Here is a 7,162-nt window from a genome sequence, read left to right as displayed (position 1 = left end):
AAGTCAGGAAAACATATGCGTAAGTATTAGGTGAATGTTAAGGGTAAGGTTAAGGTTAAGAGTAAGTGTAAGGTTTAGGGTAAGGGTTAGGGTTAATGTAAGGGTCAGGGTAAGGGTTGGGGTAAGGTTTAGGGTAAGGGTTAGGTTAAGGATAAATGTTAGGGTAAGGGTAAGGTTAATGGTAACCGTAAGTGTAAAGGTAAGGGTTACGGTAAGGGTAAGAATAAGGGTATGGGTAATGGTAAGGGTGAGGGTTAGGCTAAGGGTAAGTGTAAGGTTTAGATTTCGGCTAAGGGTAAGTGTAGCAGAAAGGGTAAGCTTTAAAGTAAGGTTTAAGGTTTAGGCTTAGGTTAAGGGTAAGGGTAAGGGTACGGGTCAGGGTAAGGGTTAGAGTAAGGGTTTGAGTATGGGTAAGGTAAGGGTTAGGATAAGTGTAAGGGTGCAAGCAAGGATTAGGGCAAGAGTAAGTGTAAGGGTAATAGAAAGGGTTAGGGTAAGTGTAAGGGTAAGGGAATGTGTTAGGATATGTTTTAGGGGAAGCAGAAGGGTAAGGGTTAGGTTAAGTGTAAGGGGAAGGGGAAGGTAAGGGGAAGGGTTGGAGTAAGGTATAGGGTAAGGGTAAGGTTATGGTTAAAGGAAAGAGTAAGGGTAAGGAAAAAGTAAAGGTAAGGATTTGGGTAATGGTAAGGGTGAGAAGGGTTAGGGTAAGGGTTACGGTAAGGGTTAGGTAACGCAGTGTACAACCTGGGACGCCACACGCAGAGCTGCCTCTGGCAAGGTGAGTGAGGAACAGATGTAGCAGTTGTTGTGTTGTAGGTCTCACTGTTCCTCTAAGCATCCCCTCTGTCTTTTAGAGGTGCTGTAGCTGTTTGAAGAGGGTAGATTGAAGCATCTGCCTCGGAGGCTGGTAAGCGGCAGAGGTAAGGGAGCAGATGAGAGTAACTTACCTAGTTGTGCTGTGTCTTTGGATGCTGCATCGGCCTATGCGTTTCTTTTTCTTTCACAGGTGTCTCGCACAGGCTCAAAGGAGCAAACTGCACTCTGAAGAGCTGTGTAAGAAGAGGGGCTGGTCATGAGCTGGGTTGGAGCAGAACGACCAAGTAGCACAAGGTGACTATGAAAGGTGTCCGTCTTGCTTTGCAGGTGCCGTGGCAGGCTCTCCACAGAAGTGGATAAGGATATGAGATAAGGCCAGAGAGCGACAAGGAGCGGCACGTGCAGGGATGGTTTTGAAGCGCTGCGGTGGCTTACTCTTCTGTTCATCAGGTGCCACAGGCAAGGTGGGTTGTAACATCAGTCGTTATATTTGCATGAAAGCAGTTCACTTGAATGCCACAGTGCATCTGAGTAGGGTGTTCTAGCAGAACAAGCTTGTCTGGCACAGCGGTGCCTGATGGCAGTGTGTTTCCTCAGGTGAAGAGGTGCCTGAAGCCCCATCCTATCTAGCCTGCACACAATTATCTGAGAATGAAAGCTGCTTTCCAGTAATTCAGAAAGCCAAGTTACGTCTCAGCCTTGAGCATCTCGGGCTTTTGGGCTTTTTTTTTTTTTACAGACACTGTAACATTTGGCACCAGCACTAATACTTTTTTTGGCATATGTTTAGCGTTTGGGGCCTGTGTCTGGGATTTGGGCCCTGTCTCGAACCACTGGGGCTTTGTCCTGGGTTTTGGAGCCTGCCTCTAGAGTTCAGGGCCTGTGATTAGGTTTTTGGGGTCTGTGTCTGGGGGCCGGTATCTGGGGGCAAGGGGGGAGCTGCTTGTAGACCCTTGGGGCCGGCATTGAGGGGGTTGGGAGCTGACTCTACACCTTTGGGGCCTGCTTCTGGGGGCGGGGGGGGGGTTGAGACCAGCATCTGGGGGAGGGGTGGGAGCTCTTTGTATTCCTTTGGAGCCTGTGTCGGGGGGCGGGGGGGGGGGGGGGAAGGGGAGGGTTGGTTGGGAGGTGCTTGTACACTGTTGGAGCCTGGGTTGAGGGAGGAGGTTTGGAGCTGCTTCTACACCTTTGGGCCTGGCATCGGGGGTAGGGGGTTGGGTGCTGGTTGTAGGGGCCTGTGTTTGGGGGGGGGGGCTTGGGACCTGCGTCTGGGGGAGGGGTGGGAGCTGCTTGTACACCTTTGGGGCCTGCATGTGTGGGGGGTCAGGGCCTGTGTCTAGCGGGCTGGGAACTGCTTGTACAATGTAGGAATCTGTTTCTGCAGGGTGGCTGGGAGCTGTTTGTACAGCTTTGGGGCCAGCATCTGGGGGTGGCTGGGAGCTGCCTGTACACTGTAGGGGCCTGTGTTTGTGGGGGGCTTGGGGGCCTCCCTCGGGGGGGGGGGGGGAGGGTTGGGAGCTGCTTGTATAGGGTAGGGGGCCTGCCTGGCAGGGGTTGGGAGCTGCTTGTAGAATTTGGGTCCCTGTGTCTGGGGAGGGGGTTGGGGCCTGTGTCTCAGGGGTGTTGGGAACTGGTTGTACACCTTTGGGTCCTGTCTCTGGGGGGGAGCTACTTGTACACTTTTGGGGTCTTTATTTGAGGGGGGTTGGGAGTTGCTCATGCATTCTAGGTGCCTCCCTTTTGAAAAGGGTTGGGGCCTGCATCTGTGGGTGGTTGGGAGCTGCTTGTACACTATAGGGGCCATGGTCTTGGAGGGGGGTCTGGGCTGTGGCCTGTGTTTGGGGGGGGGGGTGGGCCTGTGCCTGGGGGAGTTGGGAGGTGCTTGTTCACTCTAGGAGCCTCCATTTGGGGGCCTTTGGGGCCTCCCTTTGAGGGGGAGGGAGTTGGGAGTTGGTTGTACACCTCCGCATCCCATGTCTTGGGGAGGGGGGGGGGAGTGGGACCGGTCTCTGAAGGGGCGGGTTGTGAGCTGCTTGTACACCTGTGTCGGGGGGGAGGGTAGGGGGGGTGGCGGGGGGCGGGCCCGGGTCTTGGGCCAGTGTCTGGGTGGAGTCCAGTTCTTGGGAGGGGGTGGTGGGGTAGGAGCTGCTTGTGGGCAGTTGGGGTCTGCATCTGGGTGTGGTTGGTGCCTGCTTCTGTTGGCAGTTTGGGGCCTGCTTGTAGACTTGTGCAGCCTGGGTTTGGGGGCTTTTCTGTAACGTTTGGGGTCTGCATTTTTGCTTTGGGATGCATCTTGAGCTTTTGAGGCCTAGCAGTAGCATTTGGGGCCTGCATCTGGGGCTTTTCTGTAGCATTTTGGTTGCGTATTTGTGATTTGGGGCCTGTATCGTGGGTTTTGCCTTTTTTGTAGTTTCCATCTTTGTGTGTGTGTGTTTCGTTGTTGGTTGTCTGGGGTTAGGGGCAGTTTGGGGTTTGGATTAAGGTCAGTGTCATTAGCGTTAGGGGGTTGATAATAAGGGTTAGGGTTGTGGTTAGAGTTGTTAGGTTTAAGGGGAATAAGGATTTCAGGGTAAGGGGATCAAGGTTGTGGGAATAAAAATGTTGTTTTTGCGCAGTTACATCCTTTAGAGGGAAGGAAGGTGGTATTGAGATATGTTTGCAGTGATAAGACAGCTTAACAGTGTGAAATGAGTTCATCTGATTCGTGTCAATATGGAACAATGCTAGGGCCGCATGATATGATGAAAAGTCTAAGAAAACCAGAGTGGTTAATATATATAGTTCTTGAATCTTGCAAAGGAATGGTCCAGCAATTCCGGTCAATAGAGGATAAGAGAACAAAGGGGTTTCAGAATAACTGCTAACTATTACAACTGTTGCATGGGACACTATGCAAGTGTCTGCCATCCAGCCAAGATGGACAAAGGAGATGGACAAGAGAAAAGCCTGGGAGGAAGACTACGAGCCTTCAGTACGAGCGGCCCCCAGAGGGACCACCGGAGACTGATAACGCCTGCACCAGTGGGAGGGTTTGGATTCTGGGAACTAATTAGAATAACCCTGCCTTTTGTAGAAGTAGTAATGAATATGTATTAGCCTAGCAGCATAAAAACCAGCCGCCTGATGTAACTTGTGTGCGTCTTGGTGGAGCAGAGACTCCTGGCGCACCCAGCGCTGCTTGCTTACCTCTATTCATTTAATAAATTGTAAATTTCAATTGCAATCCTATTTGGGACCCAGTCATTTATTACAAGTGGGCTCTCGTCCGGGAGGGCTTTGGTTCCTGATTTCTGGTTTGATCTAGGAGAGGCACCCCCACCATTTGGTGGCTGCTGTTTGAGTCAGGTCGGAACTAATGGCATCTTAAACCTGAATAAAGGTAAGCAAAGTTTCTGATTCTTTTTTTCAGCTCCCTTGCCAGCTGCAGCACTATATTTTGCCCATAACTGTGTGTGTGAAGATCCGAACGAAGATGACGGAGTCGTAAGCATTTAAAGCGTATACCGTTCGGTTGGGTGGGGTTCGGTTGCCTGTGTGTGTAAGAGTGTGACTGAGATGGAACTTAGTTCCGAAGCGATTGTGGAGGTCTTCTAACCGCGGTTCCAATCTCCCGCGAGGGACTTGGCCGGTGAAGGACCGAAGGGATTCCTATAGGATTTGTGGGTGTGTGATAGGTCCTCGACCCCCTGCAAGACACTCTTACTAAGGTAACCAAGGGCTGTGGGAATTGCCAGAGTAAAATTCCTAGATGGGTCAGACAAAATCAAAGACCAGAGACCAGAAGAAAGGGAGCAAATTACCAGTCATACCACCAGAAAGTCCATTAGGAATAACGATTCGAAATTGGAATGATAGGGACCCCAGAAAAGGAAAAAGTAAATTAAAAATGGTCCAGTATTGTGTGACAGAATGGCCAAAGGAGCCTTTAAGACTACATGTCTTTTGGCCTGTTTTTGGAACCTTCGAAGACTGGATTTTCCAGGCCTTAAATATCCATGTTAATTCAAAGGAACCTTTTAGCCAGGAAGAAAGTGATTATGCAGGATTATGGATCAGGAGGACTTCAGGTCCTTTTCCAGCCTCAATATTTACACTAAAAGCAGGTAAGAAATTTGAAGAACAAGAAGAACATGAAAAAGAAAAAGAAGATAAACGTGAGCCGTTGGATAAGCTACCACCTCCATATCCTAACAATCCACCCCTGGCGGCTCCCCCTCCGGTGGCTGTGGTATCGCCACCAGTACCACCGTTGCCCCAGCTTCCACCACCAACAGCACCAGAATTAGACCGACCTCCGGCCGCATGCAGGAGAAGCAGGACGGAAGTATCTGAGAGGGCTTCTCTATATCCCTTAAGGGAGGTAACTGGTGTATAACTGGTGCGCGTCTTGGTGGAGCAGAGACTCCTGGCGTACCCAGCACTGTTTGCTTACCTCTATTCATTCAGTGAATTGTAAACTTTGATTGTAATCCTATTTGGGACTTTTATTTATTATAACAGACAACCTTGTAAAACACAGACAACCAGAACCCTTACAGCAATTAGGTGGAAATCACGGCGTAAGAAACATTACCACCTCAAAGAGTAAAAACCTCAAAAGAAATGTGACTTGTAACAGGCCAGCAGCTGTGTATTTTCTGTGAAGCACCAGCTAGATTATGAACCTTGAATAGCACAGTTAAAGGGGAAACAGGGGAGGGTCGAGAGGGTCCCGGTCCTCAGCAGAAAAAAAAAGTGTATAAACTGTGTATGGAATTAGTAGGCACCCTCCTGCTTGTGGGACACCCGCCATTGTAATCTCGAATAATAATGCTACTGTACTGAGATCCTCGACTCAGCCTATGCTATTTGCTACAGATTGATTCAGGGTTTTAAGGTTTCAGGGATTGGGCACTAGGGTTGGGTTTCAGGGTAAGGGGTTTCAGGGTTTATGTTTAGGATTTTAAGGTTTTTAGGGTTGGAGTTTTAACGGTTAGGGTTTTAAGGATTTGGGGGTTAGGGTTTTAAGGGTTTCAGGGTTAGCGTGTTAGGGTATTAGAGTTTTTTGGGTTGTAGTGTTGATATGTTTTTTAGGGTTAGAGTCTTAAGGTTTTATTTTTGGTCAGTTATTTACGGTTAGGGTTTTAAGATCTTTTTTTTTTTTTTTTTTTTTTTTTTTTTCAGGTTAGGTTCTCCAGGTCCAGGGTTTTGAGTATCCTAATTTTGGGGGTTTGGATTTTGAGCATCTTAATTTTTGGGGTTAGGCTTTTGTGTGCCCTAATTTTTTGGGATAGGCTTTCAAGCATCCTAAGTAATTGGGTTAGGGTTTTGAGCATCTTAATGTTTCCAGGATAGGGTTTGGAGCATCCTAAGATTTCGGGAAAGGGTTTTGAGCATCTCAATGTTTCCAGGATAGGGTTTTGAGAGTCCTAAGTTTTTGGAATAGGGTTTGGAGAGTCCTAAGTTTTCTGGATAGAGTTTGGAGCGTCCTAATGTTTTCGGGATAGGGTTTTGAGCGTCCAAAGTGTTATAAGTTGCCCCCTTAATTAATTTTCATAGAGCATTGTATTAATCATAGAAAGGAATTTATTGAGTGAGCAAACATCAAGCAAAACAGCACTGGGCGGCCGGGGAGTCTCAGCTCCGCCAACGGCACGCACCTCACCCCCGCCAGAGTCCCTTTTTATTTATATTTTGCTAATTCTGGGATTACGCAGCACATCCTGGTATATTCTGCGACTGCGCGCACTGTTGCTAGGGGGTCGTCTCTGTCCCTCTGGTGGTCGTGAAGATGAAGGCCGTAGTCTTCCTCGGCGTTGTGGTTCAACTTCTTTTATTATTTGGTCATGTTGGCCCAGCGTTAGACAGGAAGGCATGTATGTCGATACACTACTTTAGCAACTTATCAGGAGATGGTTACATGAGCTTTGCAACAGTGTCTTTGAACAAAAGAGGCAACTGAGATGCAGAAGGAGAATGGGTTGGGGGGTCTATTTTTTGTTACGTTAAGCAAAAGAATTTTCATAATGTCTAGGCAAGCATTATGAAGCTCCTTACTTCAGCAGGGAGCTTTCGCAACTCCCGCTCCTCAAACAGAACTCCTTGTTTTTATAATACAAAAGACAATGAGCAAACATTTATGGTGTATTACCCTAAGTTTTTGGGTTAGGGTTTTTTGCGTCTTAATGTTTTGGGGTTAGGGTTTGGAGCGCCCTAAGTTTTTGGGCTAGGGCTTTGAGCATTCCTAACGTTTTGGGTTGGGTTTGGGTTTTGAGCATCCTAAGATTTTGGGTTGGGGGTTTTAGGCATAGGTCTTCAGGGGTTTAGTGTGGTAAATAGTTTGGGTTAGGTCTGTAGGGGTTTCGAG

At 48.4% G+C, this 7,162-nt stretch overlaps 1 long non-coding RNA gene across 1 annotated transcript; it reads left to right on the top strand.

Annotated features, from left to right (window-relative positions):
* Positions 1–1,143: 1,143 nt before the first annotated feature.
* On the top strand, positions 1,144–5,642 carry LOC311428809. The gene is made up of 2 exons (XR_014687898.1): positions 1,144–1,280; positions 4,226–5,642. It is a non-coding gene; the product is annotated as an uncharacterized lncRNA (long non-coding RNA).
* Positions 5,643–7,162: the final 1,520 nt, after the last annotated feature.

This window comes from Aythya ferina (genome assembly GCF_964211825.1).
Source record: "Aythya ferina genome assembly, contig: HAP1_SCAFFOLD_147, whole genome shotgun sequence".
In the NCBI taxonomy this organism is placed as follows: domain Eukaryota; kingdom Metazoa; phylum Chordata; class Aves; order Anseriformes; family Anatidae; genus Aythya; species Aythya ferina.
The sequence above is the reverse complement of the archived record's forward strand: the minus strand, read 5'-3'. Positions and strand labels throughout refer to the sequence as shown.